This window comes from Mus pahari, chromosome 7 (genome assembly GCF_900095145.1).
Source record: "Mus pahari chromosome 7, PAHARI_EIJ_v1.1, whole genome shotgun sequence".
NCBI classification, from domain to species: domain Eukaryota; kingdom Metazoa; phylum Chordata; class Mammalia; order Rodentia; family Muridae; genus Mus; species Mus pahari.
In genome coordinates this window covers 3,676,053-3,701,702 of record NC_034596.1, presented here as the reverse complement: position 1 = coordinate 3,701,702, position 25,650 = coordinate 3,676,053, and the positions used below count along the sequence as shown (strand labels likewise).

Genomic DNA, 25,650 nt, shown 5'->3' with positions numbered 1-25,650 from the left:
TGGATGCTCACAGTCAGCTATTAGATGGAGCAAAGGGCCCCCAATGGAGGAGCTAGAGAAAGTACCCAAGGAGCTGAAGGGGGATGCAACCCTGTAGGTGGAACAACAATATAAACTAACCAGTACCCCCTGAGCTTGTGTCTCTAGCTGCATATGTAGCAGAAGATGGCGTACTCAGCCATCATTGGGAATAGAGACCCCTTGGTCTTGTAAACTTTATATGACCCAGCACAGGGGAAGGCCAGGGCCAAGAAGTGGGAGTGGGTGGGTAGGGGAGCAGGGGGAGGGTATGGGGAACTTTCGGGATAGCATTTGAAATGTAAATAAAGAAAATATCAAATAAAAAAAAAGATTAAGATGGACTTTCATGGTATCTTTACTCATAGTGGTGATTTTAAAATGTTTACTTTATGTTGCCTGAACTTCTCTGTTCATTAAGCATTTTCTTGGAGATGCCTCTGAAGGGATAAGGAGGTAGCTCATTGCTTGCTTAACAGATATAAAACGCTAGATTTTATTTCCTCCCTCCCACCCACTGTAAAAAGACACACCTCAAGTTAGGCTGTTTATTACTATTTTTTTGTTCTTTGGGTTTTTTTTAAATGCTGGTTTTTATTAGTATAGCTCTGGAGTACAATTTGATTCCACTACAGATGGTTATGAGCCACCACGTGGTTGCTGGGATTTGAACTCGACCTCTGGAAGAGCAGTCAGTGCTCTTAACCACTGAGCCATCTCTCCAGCCCTATTTATTATTTTTTTAATTGTTCAAATTATATTGTCCTATTTTAAAATAAATAAATAGTGTGTGGTGTTTTGTCTGCATGTATATCTACTAGTACCCTCAGAAGCCAGAGGTGGATTAGATCTCCTGGTCCTAGAGTTAACAAATGGTTCTGGGCCACCATGTGGGTGCTGGGAATTGAATAGGTCCACAGGAAAAGCAGCCAGTGCTTTTAACCATTGATCCATCTTTCCAGCCCTCCCCCCCCCCCTGTTTTTAAATTTACAATAGATCTGGAATTAAAAGTGAAAGATGTAATTGTGGAATTTACCACAGAATCCAGGGGAAACTGGCATTGAGTAAGGTTAGAGTTCAGGTCTATGGTAGAGGACCCTTGGCTATGTGAGAGTGGTATATACTGGGGGAGTGAGGAATGGGGAATGGTGAAGACAATTTGTTTTAATAAAAATGACTAGGATGGTCCTATGGGGAGCAACAGTTTCGGGGAGTAAAAACATTTTCACCGAGCCCTGTGGAATGATTTCTGTTCATTTGCTCAAACCGCAGGCTTCTCAAGTGCAGTATTTCCTCTATCCCTTTTTAACTTTGGTAGACTTAGATGGAAGGATGAAGATTATGTCGAATCTTAAAAAGATAAAAGCAAATAAAAACAGACTCAGCGGTAATTAAAGTAAGCTTTTGTGGACTTGCCTGCCAATTGAACTATAACTCATGACATTTGTTTTATGAGTAGATGCTCATAAAATGCTAATAAATGACTAACATGCAGGCAAAATAGGATCTAACGTATTTGTCTTAGAGGATAGGGGTTTCAGAATGAGCATATGAATTAAGGGAACAGTCTGAGATGTGGAAGGGATTTTGTTGTTCAGGTTATCTCACTGATGTTTGATTGTCTCTAGTTACATGAAAACAGCTGCTTCAAGTTCTGGTCTTCCCGGTATTAGGAAGTCCTGCTAATCCCCAGCCTCACTGCTCATTCACATAGAAATCCTGCAGCTACTCTCTGAGGTTGTGTAGAGTACGCTTAGGTAGGTCAAGACTTGGCCATTTGATGATGACTTTGAGGACTTCAGTTTTTGGAGAGGGCTGCTCTGTCTTCCTTTATATGTCCTGTATGCAGCTGTATTTCACTAGGCTAATGGATTTTTCTGTGTCGCTGTTTTCAGGCATGGAAACCCTTTTGAATATTCTCTAATTTGTATCTCATTTAAATCATCATTTAAAGCCTGACATAATGGTTTAGATTAAACCTGATAGTTCAGATTAGGATGATTATTTAATCCCTGTGATTAGGATTGTCTAAATTTGTAATTCATGTCGCCCCCCCCCCATGACTGTATTCCATGTTTTGTTTGCATCAATCAACTCTTTGATCATATAAATACCTTTAGATAAATCAATCACCCAATTAACCTACCTACCTGCTCTCATAATTGCCCACTAAGACAGGTAGTTAGTTCCTACTGTCTTGATTGTAAACTAAGAATAGAGGACAGTGGCTATCCTCAATGAGCCTTGGGATTTAGGGATAGAAGGATTAGTACCTGCCACTTATAAGCTGGGCGTGGTGGCGCACACCTTTAATCCCAGTACTTGGGAGGCTGAGGCAGGCGGATTTCTGAGGCCAGCCTGGTCTACAAAGTGAGTTCCAGGACAGCCAGTGCTATACAGAGAAACCCTGTCTCGAAAACCAAAATTAATTAATTTCTGTGTTTGGCTTATTTCGCTTAGCACAGTGCTCCCTGGGTTCTTCCATGTATGGCAAATGGTAAAAATTTCCACCTCTTTGGATATTGAATCATATTTTATCATATAGATGTAAAGATTCTCCCCTTTTCTGTTGATGGATATTTAGATTGTTCTCATATCTTGTCTACTGTGGTTCCTGCTTCATTGAGCACTGAGGATGCAGATATTTTTCTGAGGTGATTTCGTTTCCTCTGTGCATATACACAGAGGAAGAAGGGTTACTCAGTTAATGTGGTACAGTACCATCCACTTGTCTTCAGTGGATATTGTCTGTGACACCCTCACCCATGCATACTGAACACCTTCATATGTTTTTTTCTCCTGTCCATGGAGATCTAATGATAAAGTAGTCTGTTATGAATATACACATTCTATAAAAGACTAAGATTTGGAACTAACAATAAAATTGAGAATTATATTAGAAGTACAAGTGTAGTTTGTTTTTTTTCAGAGTCAAGACACATGCCTGTGTTTATGGATTGCAGTTTCTATACATAACTGTAACTATGGTAAGTGAAGTAAATAGGGGAGACTGCTACTATCCTGTCCTAGAATTCCTTTCTTAGGCATCTCTGCACTGTTTTCCATAATGGTTGCACCAGTTCCTTACACCCTCAATGACATGTATCTCTTGGCTTTCAATAATTCTTATCTCTTGCTGTGGGCTGCTATCATGAGGAGTGCACAGTGATGATCTCTTGGTGGCTTTCATTTGCATTTTCTCCTCCTCCTCCTCCTCCTCCTCCTCTTCTTCTTCTTCTTCTTCTTCTTCTTCTTCTTCTTCTTCTTCTTCTTCTTCTTCTTCTTCTAATACTTTTATTCTTTTACAGTCCAGTCATTTCCTCCCTCCGGGTCCACCCTCCCACAGTTCCTCATCCCATTTCTCCCCCCTCATCTCCAAGAGCATGTACCCCCCTCTCACCTTCACACCTCCCACTAACCCTACCAGGCCTCCCTGCTCCCTGGGGCCTCAAGTCTCTCGAGGGCTAGGCACATCTTCTCACATTGAGTACAGCCCAGGCAGTCCTCTGCTGTATATGTGTTGGGGGCCTTAGACCAGCTAATGTATGCTGCATGGTTGGTGGCTCAGTGTCTGAGAGATCTTGGGGGTCCAGGTTAGTTCTGATGAGTAGTGATGTTCAGCATCTTTTCAGGTCCTTTACCCACTTTATAAATTGAATTACATTTTCTATCCTCTAAATTATATGTGTTTTGTAAAACCCTATCTTTATGCTTTGAAAGTTCCATACATTTATGCTGTATATATTATATATCTATGTACCATGGCTTCCTTTCAATCCCCCTCTTAGTCCTTACCCACTTTCTCACCGAGCTTCATGTCTTAGTTTTGTTAATGAAAATCCCAGCCAGTGCTGTGCATATGCACATGTGCATGTGGCTATTACTGGGGCATGAACAATGTGTCTGCAGCCATTTAGAGCAACTGTAGTTACCTGTAGAAGACCTGAACAAGTTACTTTTTTTTTTTTTTTGCATCAATTCTTTATCAGGTGCATGGTTTGCAAATATTTTTCCGTGCTAGGTTATCTTCTAATTTTGTTGACTGCTTCTTTGTTTTTGTATCCTGAGTTTTGATGTGATAATCAAAAAGTCGTTTCCAAAACCAAGGGTGTTCTCTCCATGATTTTTGTTCTTTTTTTCTGAGATAGGGTTTCTCTGTGTAACCCTGGCTGTCCTGGAACTCACTATGTAGACCAGGCTGGCCTCAAACTCAGAGATCCGTCTGCCTATGACTCCCAAGTGCTAGGACTAAAGGTGCGCATCGTCACCACCACCCAGCCTCTTTCCATTTTTAATCTAAGAGTTTAATGATTTCAGGATTTATGTTTCTTTAGATTTCTGTGTGTAATATAACATTTGAATCCAGTTTCCTTATTTTACAGGTGAAAATTCTAAATTTATTATTTATTGTGTGTTGGCCTCCAACTCTCACTTCTGTCTGTGCTCATGAGTACTGGTAGTATAGTCCCATACTATCTTGCTCAGTTAAAAGTGTTTATACTAGGGGCTGGTGAGATGGCTCAGCAGGTAAGAGCACCCGACTGCTCTTCCGAAGGTCCAGAGTTCAAATCCCAGCAACCATATGGTGGCTCACAACCATCCGTAACAAGATCTGATGCCCTCTTCTGGAGTGTCTGAAGATAGCTACAGTGTACTTACATATAGTAAATAAATAAATCTAAAAAAAAAAAAAAAGTGTTTATACTAATAGACATTAACTAGATATAATGGCATAAATAAAAAATTCACATAAAAAGACTATAGCTATTACTTATGTACTGTTCTTAATTTTGATCTAGCTTGTTTTTAACCCAGTGACCTACCGTTTGACTATTTACCATTTAAATTTTCTTTCTTATATTATCTGACTTAGCTTTGTGTTGTTAACAGGTACAGTGAATGAGCTTTTAAATTATTGCAGCAAGTCTTGAAAACCATTTAACAGTGTAGCCTGGGATGGAGCAGAGAGGAAGGGCATGGGATCCTGATCACTGGTTGGCTCTGAGTGGCCTCCAGGACTTCTTCACAGGGCACAAGTTTTCTAATCTTCAGGATTCATCCTCGTTCCCCTCTCTAGAAAGGTGAATGTCACTTGTTCATTCTCTGGTATTTTCTTGATTATTCTCTGTAAATTTATAGATATTAACCTATAAGCCATATTTAGCATAATGAACTTGAACTCAGAAATTTTTTCCTAGTGGTAAAGTATAGGCATGTCTTAGTTTTATTCTATCTAAGATTTTTTAGAATGGTTTTACATTTCTCATAGACATTATTTTTAGTTCTCTGTGCAACACACAATGAATTATTTTTTCTTAGAAAATACTTTTATTAAGTGTTTAATTATTTTTAAATTTATATCCAAGATTATAAAATCTACCAGGTACAACCCAGTGTTTCCAGTTTTAGACTTAACAATGGTTCCTCTCTCCCAGCTTATTTGTAAGTTTTTTAGCTGTGAACAATCAGAATATCTTTCTGAATGACAGATGGGCAGTTAAGTTAAAAAAAAAAAAATTCAGGGGCTGGAGAGATGGCTCAGCGGTTAAGAGCACTGACTGCTTTTCCGAAGGTCATGAGTTCAAATCCCAGCAACCACATGGTGGCTCACAACCATCCGTAATGGGATCTGATGCCTTCTTATGGAGTGTCTGAAGACAGCAGCAGTATGTACTTAGATATAATAATAAAATAAATCTTAAAGAAAAAATTCCAGCTAGGCAGTGGTGGCAGACTCCTTTAATCCCAGCACTTAGGAGATAGAGACAGATGGATCTCTATGAGTTTGAGGCCAGCCCGGTCTACAGATTGAGTTCCAGGACAGCCAGGGTTACACAGAGAAACCCAGTCTTGAAAAACCGAAGGGAAAAAAAATTCTATCAGTTTGCTTACCATTAAAACTTAGGGGTGGGCTGGTGACATGGCTCAGTGGGTAAGAGCACCCGATTGCTCTTCCAAAGGTCCGGAGTTCAAATCCCAGCAACCACCGTAACAAGATCTGACGCCCTCTTCTGGAGTGTCTGAAGACAGCTACAGTGTACTTACATATAATAAATAAATAAATCTTAAAAAAAAAACAACTTAGGGGTGAATCACTGATAAAGAGTTGCATTCTGATTGATTGATTGATTGATTGATTGATTGATGTATTGTCATGGGGCGAAAAACCTGTTTCTTTTATCTCGTCCTTTCTGTTTCTCTTTTTCTTTTTCTTCATAATTTTTATTGGATATTTTATTTATTTACTTTTCAAATGATAGCCCCTTTCCTGATTTCCATCCCAGAAACCCCCTATCCCATTCCCCTGTGCCCTCCCATTCCCCTACACTGGGGCATCGAGCCTTCATGGGACCAAGGGCCTCTTCCCCCATTGATGTCCAACAAGGACATCCTCTGCTACATATAGGGCTGGAGCCCTGGGTCCTTTCATGTACTCCTTGGTTGGTGATTTAGACCCTGGGAGCTCTGGTTAGTTCATATTGTTGGCCTTCCTATGGGGTTGCAAACCCTTTCAGCTCCTTCAGTCCTTTCTCTAACTCCTCCATTGGGGACCCTGTGATCAGTTCAGTGGTTGGCTGCAAGCATCCACCTCTGTATATGTCAGGTTCTGGTAGAGCCTCCCAGGAGACAGCTGTGTCAGGCTCCTGTCAGCATGCACTTCTTGGCATTCTTTCACAGTTCTTGGTTATGTGATTCAGATTTGTGGCTTTTGCCCATCTTGCCTCATAGGTTGTTTATAGGTTACTTCCTCCTTCAGAGTGCCTTTATTGCTTACTTTATAATAGTTATTTTAAAATGTGTATATGAAACCAAGGGCATATCCACTTTTCTCTAGCAATCTTCATTAATAAAAGTCTGATATATTCAAGTGGGGTTTTTAGATTCATGCATTAATTTGTTGAAAAAATAAGAATTAATTTTGATAGTGGTTCTGGAACACAATCTAAGATACACTTTTGGAAACTATTTCAATTTGTTGATTTTCTATCTAGGAAATTGATTCTGACCAGCAAACAAACAGAAAATCTATTGTTACCTTTTTCCTTTTAGATGCAGAGATTGTTAACATTTCTTTGTGGGATGTTTAAAGCATGTCCATATGGAGGTAGAATGTGGGAGCATAACATATTTACTGTGGTATTAGAGTATTCTAAATCTTGTTTTTAATTAATTAATTATACATCTTGATCTTAGCTTCCCCTCCCTCCTCCCCTCCCAGTCCGTCCTTCTTTCCTCACTACCCCACCTCCTCTGGTCCTTCCCTTCTCCTCAGAAAAGGGGAAGCCTCTCATGGAAATCAACTCACCTTGACATATCAAGTCAGAGTAGGACTAGGCACATCTCCTATTGTGGCTAAGCAAGGCGGTCCAGTTAGGGAAAAGGGATTCAAAGACAGGTAACAGAGTCAGAGTCAGTAGGTACTCCTGCTGCATTCGCTTTGGTTGGTAGTTTAATTTCTGTGTGCCCCCACAACCCACGTGAGTTGATTCTGTAGGTTTTCTTCTGGTGTCCTTGACCTCCCTAGCTCCTTCAATCCTTCCTCCCCCTCTTCCAAAGAATTCTCCCAAGCTCCACCTAATGTTTGGGCATGGGTTTCTGTATCTGTTTCCATCAGTTGCTGGATGAAGCATCTCAGAGGACAGTTACGCTAGACTAGTCTTCAAGCATAACAGAGTATCATTAATAGTGTCCAGGGTGGGCTCTCTCATGGCACGGGTCTCAAGCTTGGTCAGTCATTGATTGGCCATTCCTTCAATTTTTGTTCCATCTTTAACCCTGCATATCATGTTGGCAGGAACAATTGTGGGTCTAAGGTTTTGTGGCTGGGTTGGTGTCCCCGTTCCTCAATTAGAAGTCTTTCTGGCTACAGGAGATGGCCATTTCAGGTTCTGTATCTCCCATTGCTAGGTGTCTTAACTAGAGTTGCCCTCATAGATTCCTGGGAATTTCCGTTGTCCTAGGTTTCTAGCTCATCCCCCACACCAATTCTAGTTCTCTCTTCCAGTTCTCTTTCCCTCTGTTCTCCCCTACTTGATCCCTCCTGTTCCCTTCCCCAACCCCTCCCCCAATCGCTCCTTCCCTCTACCCACTGCCCTCCCATGTCTATTCTATTCTCCCTTTTCAGTGAGATTCAAACATCCCTCTACCCCTCTACCCCCTGCCCCCACCTCTTGGGGCCCTCCTTGTTACTTAGCTTCTTTGGGTCTGTGGATTGTAGCATGTATTCTGTACTTTATGACTACTATCCACTTATAAGTGAGTACATACCATGTTTGTGTTCCTGGGTCTGGTTACTTTACTCAGGATGGTCTTTCTAGTTCCATCCATTTGCCTGCAAATCTCGTGATGTCATTGTTTTTAATAGCTGAGTAATATTTCACTGTGTAAATATACTATATTTTTTTCATCTGTTCTTCAGTTCAGGAACATGTAGGTTGCTTATGGTTACTGGCTATTTCAAATAAAGCAGCTATGAACAGTTGAACAAGTGTCCTTGTGGAATGGTGGAACCACTTTGGGTATATGCCTAGGAGTAGTATAGCTGGGTCTTGAGTAGAACTATTTCCAATTTTCTGAGGAACCACCAAATTGATTTACAAAGTGGTTGTACCAGTTTGCACTCTCATCAGCAATGGAGGACTGCTCACCTTGCTCCACATCCTCTGCAAAGTGCCATTATTTTAATCTTCTTTTTGGTTTGTGTATTTCTTATTTGTATGGTGGTAGGAACTGCATCCAGGGCTTCTAGTTTGCTAGCTGAGTCTTCCATTCAGTCACACACATAGCCCATGTGTTGTGTTTCACACAGCTTACCATCCACCATGTCATCTACATGCAGACCCAACATGGTGCCCTGAAGTGACATTCCTGCCCTGTCACAGGCACACTGCTTCAGTTTCTTTTTAATTTGTTCCATATTTCCTTAAAGATGGCAAAGTCCAAGGTCCATGTTTATTTGGACTTAGGTGTGTAGCATCCTTAAAGAAACCTCCCCAGTGCCACTAGGAAGGGGCTAAGTGAAATATGTGTCTTTAGTGTGAAGAGTGAGGAGAAAGATGGTTATGATTACTTAAAATAGATTTGAAAGGTTTCAGGTTGCAGGAGGATTGCCTTTGGAATAAGGGGTTTATTAGAAGAGAAACTGATGTCACAGACAGCATGCTGTGGGCACTGATCAGGATCATATGGACATTGCAGCGTTATTAATTCTTCCACACTGTGAACATGAGGTGTCTATCCTGAGTGTCCTTCATTGTGCTTTTCTCTGGAGAGGTTAGTTACTTCCTTGGGTAAGGTTGTTTTGGTGGTGGGGAGGACAGGTAGGTATTTTATTATACTTTATGTTTCTATGGTTATTGTGAATAGTATTGTTTTAAAAAAAAGATTTATTTATTTATTTTATGTATGTGAGTACACTGTCCTGTTGCTGTCTTCAGACACACCAGAAAAGGGCATTGGATTCCATTACAGATGGTTGTGAGCCACCATGTGGTTGCTGGGACTTGAACTCAGGACCTTTGGAAGAGCAGTCAGTGCTCTTAACCACTGAGCCATCTCTCCAGCCCGTATTGCTTTCTTTTATTCTTAATTTTCTATTTATTGTTTTGTGTATGTGGTACACATATGTTTACAGGGATGTTTGCCTGTGCCTGTGTTTGTAGAGATCAGAGGTCAACGCTGAGTATTTTTCTCCATTGCTCTCCACCTTATTTCCTGAGACAGGATCTCTCCTTGAATGTGGAGCATGCTGTTTGGCTGTGGTTTGTCATTATATAGTCTTTATTTTGTTGCAGTACCTTCCTTCTGGGCTCTCTCTGTCTCTCTGTCTCTGTCTCTCTGTCTCTCTTTCTGTCTGTCTGTCTGTTTGTCTGTCTGTCTGTCTGTCTCTCTCTCTNTCTCTCTCTCTCTGTGTGTGTGTGTGTTTGTGTCTTCTCCCTTCCTTTCCAATGTTAAGATAATGAATTTTCTTGCTGCTTTTCTGCACACATTAAGTTCACCATGTGGTTTTGTCTCTGTTGATCTTATGTAATGTTGTTTCTGATTTGTACATGTTGACCCGTCCCAGGTGGTCTTGATGCATACCTTTTAATGTGCTATAGATTTACTTATGGTCATCAAGTTTACTAGCCTAGAGTTTCCTTTTTTTGTTGAGCTCCTGCCTCTAGGTTTAGATATCAGCATAACATTGGCCTTACAGGGTGAGCTTTGAAGAGTTTTTTCCCAAGTTTGTGGCATAGTTTGAGAATTGCTGTTTGTTCTTTAAAAATGTGTTAAAACCATAACTGAAGCAATCTGTGTTCTTTTCTTTGCAGATAATTAGAAATATCATCCTTACTCGTTATTTATTCCAGTTTTTTGTGTCCATATCACTGTTCTCATAGGTTATATGTCTAGAAACGCCCCAGATTTTCTATTTTTGCCATACACTTGTTTAGAGTACTTTCTAATGATCCTTTGCATGTCTGTGGCAGGGCTCAGAATGTCTCCTTTTTGTTTCTCTCTCTTTTTTTTTTTTTATGTGCCTCCCTTTTTTCTTTGTGAGTGTAGCTAAAGATTCACAAATTTAGTCTTTTTAAAAGTCTTAACTCATAAAAAAATCCACCTCTTTATTTTGTTTTCTATTCTGTATTATTTTAAACTGTATTTGTTTCCATTCTGATCTTTGTTATTTCTTTTCTTCTACTAATTCTAGATTTGGTTTGAACTTACTTTCTAGACCTTCAGTTGTATTGTCAGGTAGTTTATGTGAGTTTTTTTCTTTTATGTAGGCATTTACTGTTATAAACTTTCATTAAAAAACATTGTAAAACTTCAGTTGCATCTATGCATGCATATGTGCTTCTTTGTGTGAGTATATGCACATGGGTGCAGGTGCCTTTGGAGGTCAGGGGCATTGAGCGTCAGGAGCAGGGGTTGCAGGTGGTCGTAAGCTGCCTCACATGAAAAGCAGTGCCTGTCCACTGAGCTGGAGCTCAGCCCTAACACAGTCTAATAGTGCTTTTGCTGTATCTTGTTAGTTTTGGTTTCTATTTTCATTTGTTTCAAGGACGTTTTCATTTCTCTCTCTCTCTCTTTGAATCAATTGGATTGCCTCAGTTGTTCGTAGTGGACCGGCGAGGTCGTGGTGGCCTCTGACCTGTGTTGAGAAGTACTGATGGCTGGAGGATGGCTTTTCTGATATGCTTTCCTTCGTTAACAAGTTATTTTTTTTCCCAGATTATTTCATCAGTTTTTCCCTGACCCATAAGGTTTCTATTGAAATGTCGGTCTATTGAATTTGTTTTATATTTGAAGTGCTACTTATTTTAGACTTCTTCATACTGTGCTTTTTAAATTTGACTATAATAAGCCATAGAGGGGATCTTTCTTGGTCACATCCATTTGAAGATCTCTGAGCTTCTTCAGTCTGGATGTCTCTATATTTGTTAACATTTGGGTCACTTGTGCTGTTATTTCATTAAGTTTTTCTGTGCCTTTTCCCCCCTCTTCTCCTTTTGAAGTATCCATAGTTCTAATGTTTGTCTACATAATTATAGTTTATAAGTCTCATAGGCTATAGTACTTTATTTCTTCTATGAAAATGAAAGTAACTCTGGGCTAGTCCTTTGAATCTTGCAGAGGTCCTGGGTTCAATTCCCAGCATCCACATCTCACAACCATCTGTAACTCTAGCTCCAGGGGATCTGATGCTCTGCCTTCTGTGCACACCTTCATTCACATGTGCTTTCCAAACATTGTTGCATTATTAAAAATAAAGTAAACCTTTAAAAGAAACCTTAATCTTACTGGCTATTTTAAAAATCTAAATTTAAACTCAAATCTGCTTTATCTAGACTGTTGTTGAGATTTGTGCATGAGCACACATGTGTATACATGCATGTGAACATAGAGATGTTTGCGTGCACGTGCACATACATCATATTCACTTCTCCCACCACCCTTTCTATCCCTCTACTCTACTTGCTCATCCCATGATGCATGTCAATAGCATCTGCTTTTATGTAAAAAATCTCGATTCCATTTATAGGAGAAAATATATTTTAGTCTGCCATTATCATCTCCAAGATTTGTTTGGTTCTTTTTCAAGACCTGTTGGGTCTTTTTCATGATCTCTGTCTCTGGTGAGGTTTTCTGTTTTCATTGAATTATCTGTATTCCCTTCTGTCTTGTTAAATTGTTAAAACTATTATTTTAGATTATGTTTTCAGGCACTTTATGTCTTTTCCTTTAGAGTCTGCTGTTGGGGTTGCAATGTTCTTTTGGAGCCATTATTGTATAATTCCTCTTGTATTCTTCTTGTGTCCCCACATTTGCACATTAGGTGAGTCTGTTGTCACCTCATCCAGTTTTATCATTGGCTTTTGTAGTGATAGCCTGGCTCCTGGCAATTAGTCTTGGATGTCTTTTGGGTTGATGGTGGTGTTGTAGTTGCAGGTGAATGCAGTGATGTACTCTCCACATAGTTCAACTGTAATCACATTGGTGATTCCTGTTGGGTGTAGGAGTATGGGCCAATGCCTAGGCTGCAGGGGTATGTGGTTTTATCAGTTGTCACTCATCTCTTTTAGGTGAGAAGTGTCTGCTAGCCATTTTGTATATGGCATATCCTATAATGTTTGTGGGGATACCTTTTTAATTTCTGTAGGGCCCACAGGGACCAAGCCAGTCTGACAGATCTTGATTGGCCTGGAGGTCCCCAAAGTAGCTTTGGGAAATTGCTAATGTCTGAGGAATACAGTGGAACGGTATTGCACTGGTGGACTTAGATGTCCATAGATGTCCAGTGTCCATAGGTTGCCTGGCTGCCTTTGCAGACTTCAGCCACTGACATTGCTTAGAATAGGTTGCATAGCCTTCTCTAGGCTGCAAGGGTATGAGCTAGACCATTTTGTTTCTTTGCTGGTTTTTAAGAGTGATATTTCTAACTTCATAATAAAAAATGATCTCAGAGCATCTGATAATAGTACAAAACTAGTTAGAACAACTGGAGTATACTTTTCAGTTGAAAGCTATCATGGTACAAATTCTATTTTAATTGAAATGTTAAAACTTTCCTAGTTTGTTTCTAAGAGGGAAAAGGTGATAATCCATTATTAAAAACAGTCAAGCCAAAATGTATTTTCCTTTTGTGCAAGCTAACAGTATGCAAGTTTAGGAACTTTATATAGCTTTTAAAGTTAGGAGATGCCTTTTTATGCTTATTATTATGTGGTTTTAGACAGGGCCCCACTATGTAGTCTTAGCTACACAGCTAGTCACTATGTAGACCAGACTGGTCCTAAACTCACAAACGCTGAGATTAAAGGTATGTGTGATTATACCTGGTTGTTTAAGATACCTAACGAAATTAAAGAATTCCATAAAACTAGCAGGCAATATCTTTGTATGTTATTTTGATTTCAGTAAAAATTAGTAGCCATTGAAGGGTGGTGATTGGGAAAGGTACAGATTCATTCTTGCTGACTTTAAAAGACAGACAGAACACTCACAGCCCCCTTTTGCTCTTCTTTACCAAACCTATAGAAAAAAATACTTTAAAAAAAAAACCCACCCATATTTAGCTATGTTGGTACAAGAAGGGGAACTTTTGGTAATTCAGAAACTGGTGAATTTCTAAAAATAGGGTTTTTGTGGGTGATACTCATGCCCAGAGAGGTGGGATATGAGTAGGAGCAGAAAAGTTCCCAGAATAATTAATAGGGTGATTGTTTAGCATTGCTGCAACTTAGCAACCGGGCAGCTCTGAGCGCTGTACATTCTAACAAGAGTTAGATCCAAACAGATGGTCTGCTCCATGGGTAAAAGGATGGAGCAACCGGCTCTACCCTTCTGGGAAGCGCCCAGGATGACTAGCTAAGCTTATACCTGTAAGACCAGATAATAATCCTGCCTCGTGGCATGCTGTGTTCTCCTCCACTCCTACTGCAACCAGTGTGAGATGAGTGTTACTTCCATAGTAAGGAGTATCAGATGCAGCAGAGTGTAACAGCATTTTGAGTACAGAAACAAGCATCGCTGAATGTTTCACTAAGCCAGTACCATAAAATGGAACCAATAAACAGGAGACCTGAGGGTCAAGTGATAAGTTACAATAGAGTTCTAGTCATTGTAATGTCTAGTAAATGTGGCTAGTCATTTTATACAATGAATTTCTTATACCCTTTAAAGAGACAAGAAGTTTTAAAACAAGAGCAAGCTTTTGTGAAAAAGAGGCAGTTAGAGCTGGAGTGGCTCAGTGGTTAAGAAGTCGCTGCCCTTCCAGGGGACCTAGATTTAATTCCCAGCACCTATGTAGCAGCTTACAGCTGTCCATAGTACTAGTCCTCCCCTCACACAGACATACGTGCAGACAAAACACCAATCAATACTCATAAAAGTATAAAATGCTTATAAATTATTTAAAAAGAGGCAACAAGAGACTGGGGAATGAGAAACACAAGTTGTTGAAGTACAACACTTTATTGGTGGCAGGAACCTTTTTGGGGTTCAGTGATGTGATGAATTCCTGAACTAAGGTATTCATAGTAGGGATACAGATAGAGGAAGCTCATAACAGAGGTGTTAATTAAGTTATGAAGATTGAATGCAGGATTAGAAAAGAGAATGGAGAATCCTGGAGTCCCCTTTAGGTTCTTGATTTTGGTTGTGTGGCCAGAGATGATGTTACTGGAGAGCATGGCATTAGAGCAAATTGAAGGTTGGAAGCAGTTTTGGAAGGAGAATGAAAGATACTGTTGTGGCACCTGCGTTTATAGAGATTAAGGTGCTTGTAAGACAGCCATACAGAAAAGCATAGCCTGCTGACTGGGGAGGCTTTGGATTTAGAATATCTGGACTTCATTAAGATTGAGAAGTCACATGGTGAGAGTGGTAGTTTGATCTGTTATTTCAAAGGTGATAAAACTCAGGAAGTATAGACAGACTGCTACGGTTTGGGAGCTTTGTGCAAAACCAGCTGCAATCATAGGCAAGAGAGGAAAGAAAAGCTGAGAGAGGTAAACGGAGACGAGTGTTATGAAAATCAGAGACGGAGCAGTCAGCAGTGCCAGATACCAAAGGTAAATGCGCACTCACTAGCGAAGGTGGCAGTCAAGAGGTGACCAGACAGGAATAGCTTCATAAGAGTGTGGGGTGGGGGTGGGCCTCTGAGAGCAGAGTACAGGGCATTGAGTAAGGTGCAGCCCACTGTGAGCCTGTGCTGCAGGCATTTAGAGGTCTGTGAGCACCCTGGGAGCAGCAGCAGGATGTGGAGGTGAAGGGAGAGTGAACTAATTCCTATTGGCCCTTTGTCATCAACCTCTGCCTTTCTCCACTAGTTTCTTACCATTCTTACCGTTCACCTACAGACATTATACAATTGTTATCTTTTTTTTTTTTTTTTAAAGATTTATTTATTTATTATATGTAAGTCCACTGTAGTTGCCTTCAGACACTCCAGAAGAGGGCATCAGATCTTGTTACGGATGATTGTGAGCCACCATGTGGTTGCTGGGATTTGAACTCCGGACTTTCAGAAGAGCAGTCGGGTGCTCTTACTCTCTGAGCCATCTCACCAGCCCTGTTATCTTTTTACTTGATGTTTTTTTTTTTTTCAACTTTTTTTATTAGGTATTTTCTTTATTTACATTACTTGATGTTTTTACTTCCTCCTGTTTCAACCAAATATATGGCTTGAGTAGAAATATTTCCTCNCATTACTTGATGTTTTTACTTCCTCCTGTTTCAACCAAATATATGGCTTGAGTAGAAATATTTCCTCACCTCCTTTTTTTTTTTTTGGTTTTTCGAGACAGGGTTTCTCTGTATAGCCCAGGCTGTCCTGGAACTCACTTTGTAGACCAGGCTGGCCTCGAACTCAGAAATCTGCCTTCCTCTGTCTCCTGAGTGCTGGGATTAAATGCATGCGCCACCACACCCAGCTTTCCTCACCTCTTATGTGTTTATTCTCCTTAGCTACTTGAACTGCAAGTCTATCATGGTCCAAGAGAGTGACCCTTTCTGTCTTCCATTTAACCATCATGTTAAAAAGTACTCAATTCTGAGTCCTTTGAGACTGGGCATAGTGGCACACACCTGTAACCAGCACTAAAGCTCCCAAAAGGTTTACAGCAGGAAGATTGCAAGTTTTGAGTCTAGACTGCCAACAAAACTGCCTCAAAAAAAAAAAAAAATCATGCCAACATAGTGGAACACATCTTAAATCCAGCAGGTGGATTTCTGTGAGTTCAAGATCAGCCTGGACTACATAGCCAATTCCAGGACATCTAGGGCTACATAGTCTTTGAAAACCAATTATGCAAACATAGTATGAAGAGATTCTGTTTTGTCACATTATTTAAAAAAATGTTTTAAAGAGTTAGTGGCTTGATTTGACTTAAGGCAGCCTTAAACACATGAGGTTCTGCCCTACCTACTTACCTACCTGCCTGCCTGCTTATCTGCCTACCTCCCTATCTACCTGCCTACCTACCTACATGCCTGCCTACCTGCCTGTCTACCTACCTACCTACCTGCCTACCTACCTACATGCCTACCTGCCTACCCACCTGCCTGCCTGCCTACCTGCCTGCCTGCCTGCCTGCCTGCCTGAGGGAGAACATGCATTTCATCCTCCTGGATTTAATTTGGTATTATAATTAATAACACTGAAAGTCTAGAACCTTGTTTGAAAGAAAAAAAATGATGAGGTAGAGCCTACTGGTTCCTTGCCTAATGTCTATTCTCTGTTTCTTTCTTAGTAACATAACTGCCTTACTGTGGGCATGTCACTGAGCATAGTTGTAAAATGACACTTCCTGGTGGCTATAAACAGAAGTCTTTGGGCAGGGCTTCTAGGACAGTTCTTTAAAGGGAATGGACTCATCTGGAAAACCTCAGGAGCTCTTATCCTTTCCTCTTGTCTTCTCCTAGGACATGAATGTAACTGCTGTGGCTTTGGTGGTAGGTTTATTGTTGTTGTTGTTTTGTTTGGCCATAAGATGATGTGGAACACTGGATGCCATGGAGCAAGAATAGTAGGAAGAGAAAGTGAAATAACCTGGGGCTCTGTGTGGCTTTTGAGCTGCCAGTCTATCCCAAATGACATTTTTTTTTCCAGACCTTTTACAATAGAAAAATAAACTTCTCCATTCCAACCACAGATATTTGTTATTGTGCAACTAAAGCTAATCCTGCTTGACTAAGGGAGTCTGCAGTTACTGCTACAAGTCTGCTTACCAAGGCTAGCCTTGGCAGCTGCTTCCCAGGTACCATGAGAGGCCAGTCTCTTCCAGGTGCCACGGGAGACCGGCCTCCTCCCAGGTGCCACGGGAGGCTGGCCTTTGCAGCCTTTTCTGTGCAGTTAGAGAGGAGGTTATGGAACCAGCTGATTTGGTTCCAAATTTAACACAAATGAACAACTAAAAACGTAGCTTAATATGGGTCCAAATAATCCTTGAAAGAGCCAGTCACAGCTCCCAGTTCTGAAAGAATGTAAGCCATTCCCTTCGTAGATGTGAGCAGACAGTAAACTAATAGGAGGGAAAATGACTCTGTACTCAAGAGAAGGAACAATTTGAGTTTTCACAGCAGATGGCTACCTGTTAAATAATTATAACACTGTAATGTGTTTTAAAAAAAACCACAGAGTTCTTAGGCTTAAAGGGAATATGTTATGATTAGGAGTATTCTGATACAGGTAAAAGCTTTTGGAAAATGACACCATTCATTCTGAACTAAAATTATACCGAAAAGAAGCTTGGGCACTCCAGAAAAACACATTGGTGGATTAGAATATTATTACAAATAGTTTTGCAGAATTTTGGGAAGAGTCTGATATTTTGATAAAAAAGATAGCATACACTGTAGACAGGCCCGGGGTCCACTATATAAAAGCTGATGTTTCTTGGCAGGATTATGTATTAGTAATAAGCAAATGATCAAAGAAAATGTTGCTAAACTAGAGTCTCACTTTTAAAAAATACTCACCAATAACGATGATTAGAAATATGCTACTCATATTGCTATTGTTTAAGGATAAGAGAAAATTCTCCAGTTATTGGTGGGAGAAAAGGGTTAAGGAATTATTTTCAAAAGATAATCAGATTGGTTGGAATCTAGTCTCAAATTTAATGAAAAATGCTGCACCTTTGGATTAAAACACTAGCAAGATTCTAGTTGAAAATTTGGCTTGTATGTGGTACGTGGTTATAATCACAGTAATCAGGAGGTGGGGGTAGGAGGAAACTGAGATTTTAGGTTACTTGCAAAGAATATGAAGTAAAAGAAATAGGTTCTCATGCAGGGGTAAGCTGGGCAGGTGTCATGTAGAATCAGGAAAGCAATGTCAGGTTATTTGGACTTTATCTTAGGAGAAAGGGGAGCTATGGAAGGATTTTTTTTAATGCAGAAGTGATATAGATATGATCTAGTTTATTTTATAAAAGATCACTTAAGCTAGAGTGTAATTGTATTAGAGGCAGGTGAGATCAACTAGGGGGTTGCCTTACTAATTCTTTTGTTCTAGTAATAAATATTTTTAGGTCAGAGGTCACAATAGACTGGCTACAATAGGATCATAAAGATGGAGATCATAAGTAGGTTTAGGTTTTGGTGGTTGGATGCTAGATTGATGCAGAAACTTTTGCAGGTAAATAGATGATGATGACGCCAAGGATGACTACATTCAGTAGGTGAGCCCTGAAGAAGATTAAGGAAGGATAACAAGTTTACTAAGAGTTGCTTATAGGATACCTAAGTTGAGATCTAACTGATAGCTATTCAGATTTAACATTCAGAAAAGAGACTTAGGTAGAAACAATCTACAAAGTGTCACGGTTACATTTTATTGTGAAGATAAAACAGCATGAGCAAGGCCATGTATAAAGGACAGCATTTGTGGCTTCTGTCTCAGAGGTTAGAGTTCACAATGTCAGAGTGAAGGAATGCTGAGACCTCCCATCTTGATCCATATCCATGAGGGAAAGAGAACTAACTGGGAATCACATGAATCTTCTGAACCCTCAAAGCCCACCCCTCAGTGGCACCTTCTACAACAAGGCCATCCTTCCCAATCCTTCCCAAACAGTTCCACCAACTGGGCACCACATACTCAAGCCTATGAGCCTATCTAAATCAAATCACCATGGTGTACAAAGTTATCAATATTTTAAAAAATCAATCTGGTAGAGTAAACAGACAGATTTTCTAGCTCATATTCTTAGATACATCTAAAATGAGAATTTTGTTTAGGATTTAAAAAGGTAGGAAAATTGAGAAGAATATAGGCATTAGAAACATAAAGAAATGACAGCAGGTGGAGACAGGTTTCACACTTTGAGGTTTTAAGTGAGAGGAAGACTAGAATGAACTGTGCTGAAAACATTAGTATGAGTGCTTGTTGAGTTTAGTGTAGTTAACAGCTTCAGAAATGACTGTGGATGTATACATGAACAATGACCTGAACCTCATTCTTTAGCTCTGTCAGGAGGGCACGGAGACAGCAATACCAAGTAGCACTTACAACACTCAGACTGTGGGGGTTAATACTATTCTCGAAGGGAGGGAGGGAGGAAGGGAGGAAGGAAGGGAGGGAGGGAGGGAGGGGAGGAGGAAAGGAGGGAGGGAAAGAGAAAGAGAAAGAAAGAGAAAGGAGACAGAAAAGAAGGAAAGAAAAGAAAGAAACAAAGAAAGAAAAAGGAAGGAAAGGAAAGGAAGAAAGAGAGGGAGGGAGGAAAGGAAGGAAGGAAGGAAGGAAGGAAGGAAGGAAGGAAGGAAGAGCAAGCAAGCTAAGGCTTTTTAAGAATGAGTGATTTTAGGGTGGGGCAGGGACTATTGGAAAACTGAAAGGGCAGTGGCTTGGCAGAAGGAAGAGAAACCAATCTGTAAAAAGCATCCAGTGGCCGGGGCTGCAACAACCAAAACAACCCAAGCCCATAGTGATTGATTATAATGCAAGCAGAACTTAAATATTCTTGAATTTGCATTGATAAAAATTAGTGGTTAAATAAGTGATCCCATTTGTCTATCTTACAATGAAGAATCTTAAATGATTTGTAGGTCATTTTCTCCCAAAGGGCTGGATTCAAGTGGGAACTGCACTTCATGACTGAGAAGAAATGGCTCTTTGAACAGAGGCTATTTAACATTAAATATGTCAAGAGCAAGGTACTTTTTTGGAATATGTTAAGGAAAATAAGGTGTTTATCATGGGAGCAGTTCAGGAGAGATCTGGGCCCTAAATATAAACCTTTAACTTTGACCAATATTGTAAGATATTTATTATAAATAAATTTAACAAAAAATTGACAGTCATTTCATGTCTATCAAAAGCCCACTTAAAACATCAGCTCTGGGGAAGACAATCTGGTGAATCTTAATTATGCATTCATCTAGTTCCTTGCATTAAGCCTTCACAGAACAAAAATATCAAAATCATGTCACCTTGGTCTCCTGTGACATGAAAATACCTGTGTTCAGCTCTGATTTAATATTTCGTCTGTCTGTTCAGAACCTCTCAGCAAGGAATATCATTTAAATAATGTGTGTTTTCTAAAATTACCTCTGAAACTAAGTCCACTAAACTCACTAGTCCTGGAATAACTTCATACAGTTTGGATAAAATTTTTACATGTTTTCTTCTTATCAACCAATGAGACTTTACAGCCTGGAATAGGTAGATTGAATTCTGATATTCAGTATTTATAATTTGCTGCTACCATAAGCTTGATAGTATCTGTTTCATTTGTTTTAATGACATAGAACAAACATTACCCCTAAACTTGATGGTGTAAACAGGTTTTTCTTTTGAACAGTTACATGGGACCAGAATGTGGGCAGCAGTTAACTGGGGCTTCTGCTCCCGTGTGCTCTGGCTGGGATCACACTTATTTAGCTGCTTGCTCTTCTGGGCTGCTCTGTCTGTAACTTCACTCATATGACTGACACTCCCAAGTATCTATCCATGGCCTCTCCACAGCATTGTGATGTTAGATGTTCAGATTTCTTACATTGTCTTCTGGCTTCTAAGAGCCAAACGGGGAAGTTGCTGGTCCTGTCCATCTCTGGAGTTTAAGGACATCATTTCTATCATATCCCCTGGTCAGAGTGAGACACAGGGCCAGCAAGGGTGCAGGGTCTGGGAAGTGAAGTCTCATCACTTGGAAGGAAGGGATCTGCACCAGTCATCTTTGGAGGAGAGCACATGGCCATATCACCTATCACATGATCTAATCTTTAATTGTATCTACATGGTTTTAATTGATCTTATATTCTAATTTGCAGTCATGTTAGAAATTGGATTTTATAAATGTTAAATAAAAATTATCATAATTTAAAGATTTTAAAATCACAGAAGACCCTGCTACAAGTCTTTTTTAGCCTGGTGTGGTAGCTTATACCTGTACTTGCAGTGTTTGCCAAACATAGACTTTAAGATTGCAAGTTCAATGCCAGCCTGGGCTACATAGCCAGTTCTAGGCCAGACTAGGGTATAGCATGAGACTCTGTCTTCTTTTTTTGTTTTTGTTTTTGTTGTTGTTGTGTTTTTTTGGTTTTTGTTGTTGTTGTTTTTCGAGACAGGGTTTCTCTGTATAGCCCTGGCTGTCCTGGACTCATTCTGTAGACCAGGCTGGCCTTGAACTCAGAAATCCGCCTGCCTCTGCTTCCCAAGTGCTGGGATTAAAGGTGTGCAACACCACCACCCGGCCGAGACTTTGTCTTGAGAAATTAAATAAATATATTTTAAAAAACCTCTTATTTTCACTCTATACAAATTTATCTTGGATTAATGCTTTCAAAACACCTTTACTTGGTAATTGGAGCTATTCTATAAGAATTTAACCTGATATGGAAAGTTGATGACACATCCCCTGTTTTTCTAAAGTTTGTGGAACCCACCTCATCAGAAGTATCATAATGAAGTCAGTTGTGATGGTGCATGCCGTTAGTCTCAAAACTTGGGAGGCTGAGGCGGGAGGATCTCTGTGAGTTCAAGGCCAGCATGGTCTATCTAATGAGTTCCAGGGTAGCTAGGTCTATATAGAAAGGTTCTATCTTAAAATGAAACAAAACATAAAAGTTACCATAATTCAAATGCAGATATTCTTTAGCCTAGTAATACTGCTTCCTACATAACATAACATTGATGGCTGTGTCAAAATATTGGAAGCAGTACAGTGAGAGACTAATTAAATTACATATATCATATAATATATTGTGAAATTGTCTAAAGGATGAGGAGATTCTATAAAAATGAAATGAGATGAGCTGTATATACAGGAAGAGTCTGGGAATGAGGCTTACTGGTAAAAGGCGTGGCTAGTGTTCCCAGGGCTCTGGTTGCATCACCAGCATGAATGTGTACTGTAAGAATACTGTACTTACCCTTCCGGTAATGACATGAGATGTTACAGTGCCCATGCCATCATCTGAAGCAAGATGAATGACCTAGGCAGTGTGACAGAGCCTCAGGCTACTGTTGACATTCTGAGATCACCTCAAGAATCTGTCATCTTCATTTCAGAGTGGATGACACAGGACTACTTTGAGTGGCATACAATTTAAAGTTATAGATTGCTTTGGTGTTTTCTATTTAATATTTTGGAATACCACTGAGCATGGGTAACTCAAGCTGAAAAGCACAGCTTCACTTCTGGCTACTTCTTTGTTTGAGGTAGGCTATGAATGCTCCATCCAGACAGGAGTGGGTTAGTGAGGAGGCAAAGGATTAGCAGAAGATTAAATATACAAATTGGATCCCTAGGCTGTGTGGTAGAGTTGTCATCTTTGCATTGTTCAGGTATTTTCCTGTTATTTTATTGGATAGTTATTTTCTTGCTATATTAAACAATTATATTTTAGAAATAGGTTCTTTGTCAGATATTTATCTTGCAGATAGTTATGGTTTAATATTCTGTTTTCAGGACAGTATCTTGAAGTGCTTGATTTATTTTGAGCACATGAATCTTACATTTATTTTGTGGAACTTAGCCCTAAGTATTTCTTTGCCTTTTTAATGAATATGTGCATGTGGTGTGCATGTGTGTCTCTAGGCTTTGTTGAAAGTTCTTTGTGTGCAGAGAATGATGTTGTGAGAATATTTGTTGCTTGTGAGAACTATTATTCCAAGATTTTTAAAGATGCATATCTTAGCCAACTTCAGTCCCAGCACTAGGAGGCACAGACTAGTGGATCTAAGTTCGACACTAGCCTGCTCTGTATAGTGAGTTCTAGGACAACCAAAACTATATAGGAAGACCTTGTCTGAAAAACAAAACAAATGTTTAAAAATACATGTTTTCAGCCGGGCAGTGGTGGCACACGCCTTTAATCCCAGCACTTGGGAGGCAGAGGCAGGCAGATTTCTGAGTTCGAGGCCAGCCTGGTCTACAGAGTGAGTTCCAGGACAGCCAGGGCTATACAGAGAAACCCTGTCTCAAAAAAAACAAAACAAAAAAACAAAACAAAAAAAAAAAACCAAAAACAAAAAAACAAAAAAAAAAAAAAAAAAAAAAAAAAAAAAAAAAAAAAAAAAAAAAAAAAAAAAAAAAAAAAAAAAAAAAAAAAAACCAAAAACAAAAAAACCCACAAACAAAAACAACATGTTTTCAATATCACATCTCGCTTAAAATAATATATACTCCATATGTCATGTGATAGACTTATGAAAAATTGGTCTCATTTTTTTCTTTCTTTTTTTTCTGTAATATTTATTTCTATATGTGTTTTTACCCTACAATAATTATATTATTCTTTGCCTAATTAGTAAATAACCTGAAGTGAACATAAATAAGAGGAGAGCTGGAAAAATGGCTTAGTGGTTAATTACTTACCTCACAAGCATGAAGACCAGAGGTCTTACCCCCAGAATTCACGTAAATGTTTGTTGTTTATGGAAGCTGCCTGTAATTTTATCTTTGGAAGTCAAATATTCTAGGAGATTCTTAGAGCAAGCTGGCTAGCAAGTCTAGCCATATTGGTAATCTCTGGGTTTGATTGAGAGACCCAACCTCATTGAATAAGATGGAAGATTGATAGAGGATGTTTCCTGCCATCAGCCTCATGCTGCCACATGCATGTGAAACAATGTGCATGGACACACACACACACACACACACACAAACATTTATCCACATAGATGTAACATGTACACATACTTGCACATCATACACAAAATCATGAAAATGAAAAAGAGAAAAAAAAGAGGAAATATAGGTGTATTTCTTTTCCTCTACAGCACTCTTTTTTGGTAGGCACTCTTCTCTTGCCTGGAGAAATTCCCTCCACATTTTTCACACTTGCTGGTCCACTTTTTTTTTTAAACTAGATTCTTTAATATTTTGATTACACTAAAGTCTGTTATGGTTTCAACAACTTTATCGTTTTTTGGTTTTGTTGCTATATGTCTTCCTATATATTTCCGGTTTCCCATGCACTCAGTCTCTGTACCCTTGTGTCTAGATCACTGTGTCTGGCATTACGTGCTTCCTCCCCTCTGGGTTTTGTACCACCCTCACTGTTCAGCCTTTGCACACCTGTTCTGCAGAGGAGTTGTACTTCGTGTGGTTGTCCTTCTCCTGATGGATTAGTGCTTCTCTTTGCTGTGCTGTGGAGTAGGGTGGGCTCCTCTCTTATCCTGACCCAGACGGAATTGCAGTCTGGCATTGAGGCTTGGGCTTTGTCCACATTCTTGCCCTTACTCCCTTAAGGAAGTCACCTTCTACCATTTCTTTGTGATTAGTCCTGGGCAGGAATACCTTCACTTCTCCTAGTTGTAGGAGACGTGTCCTTGTGATTGGTGTAGCATCCCTTGCCTGTTACCTTTTCCCATTCTTCAACCCTAGCAACAATGATCTTTGTTTCTCATGCTGAGTGTTTTTCCAAACCACATCCCCTTCCCCGGAGGCCTAAGTATTTTGATCTCATTCTCCCTTTCAGCAGTGGACTTTGCCTGGACACTGATTTGAAAGGGATTTTATTGTTTTGGATTTTTGTTTTGTTTTGTTGTTTGTTTATTTTCCCCATTGGAGAACAGACAAGCTTTTAGACTCCTTCCTAGACACAACCCCCCATACACTGTTCTAATAATGTAGGGCTCCTCTGGCCTCTTGTTCTCTCTCTCTCTCTCTCTCTCTCTCTCTCTCTCTCTCTCTCTCTCTCTCTCTGTGTGTGTGTGTGTGTGTGTGTGTGTGTATGTAGGCATGTGTATATGATTGTTTACATGCACATGGAAATCATGTTTATATGCACATGGTATCTTCAGGACCATTCTCCACCTTTATTTTTTGAAACAGGTTTTCACTAAACTTGAAGATACGTGGATCATCTTCCAGTTAAGTCTTTGTATCTGGGGAGCCTTAGCTATTCCAAAGTGACAAACTGGTTTATACTACATTTTGAAGAATTCATTAAAGCTTCAGATCAGTTCTTATTAAACTATTGTATACTGGCCACTTCATTTCCTGTGATTTACCAAACAGTTTGCAGTCTTTCTTTGCAGGAATTTTATTCCTCCAAGGGGAATAAAATTTACTTGGAATTTTACTAGGTTTACTTCGTAAATAACAAATGAATTAGGTTGCTCCATTCTGCATCATTGTTGGAATAAGAGAAATGTGTGTGTGTGTGTGTGTGTGTGTGTGTGTGTGTGTGTG

At 39.7% G+C, this 25,650-nt stretch overlaps 1 protein-coding gene across 9 annotated transcripts in view; it reads left to right on the top strand.

The window, feature by feature from the left end:
• Positions 1–25,650, top strand: part of Ncoa1 (nuclear receptor coactivator 1) — a 230,840-nt gene that overhangs the window by 28,805 nt on the left and 176,385 nt on the right. For 3 of the 9 annotated variants that reach the window (XM_029540760.1, XM_029540754.1, XM_029540759.1), the window contains exons 1-2: positions 2,966–3,006; positions 4,910–5,100. The exons of 3 other annotated variants lie outside the window; for them this stretch is intronic. The gene's annotated coding sequence lies outside the window, so the exon portion shown is untranslated. Of the gene's footprint in view, positions 1–2,965; positions 3,007–4,909; positions 5,101–20,092; positions 20,165–25,650 lie in introns of those variants that run through there. 3 more of the 9 variants (XM_029540761.1, XM_029540758.1, XM_029540756.1) reach the window with 3 other exon arrangements.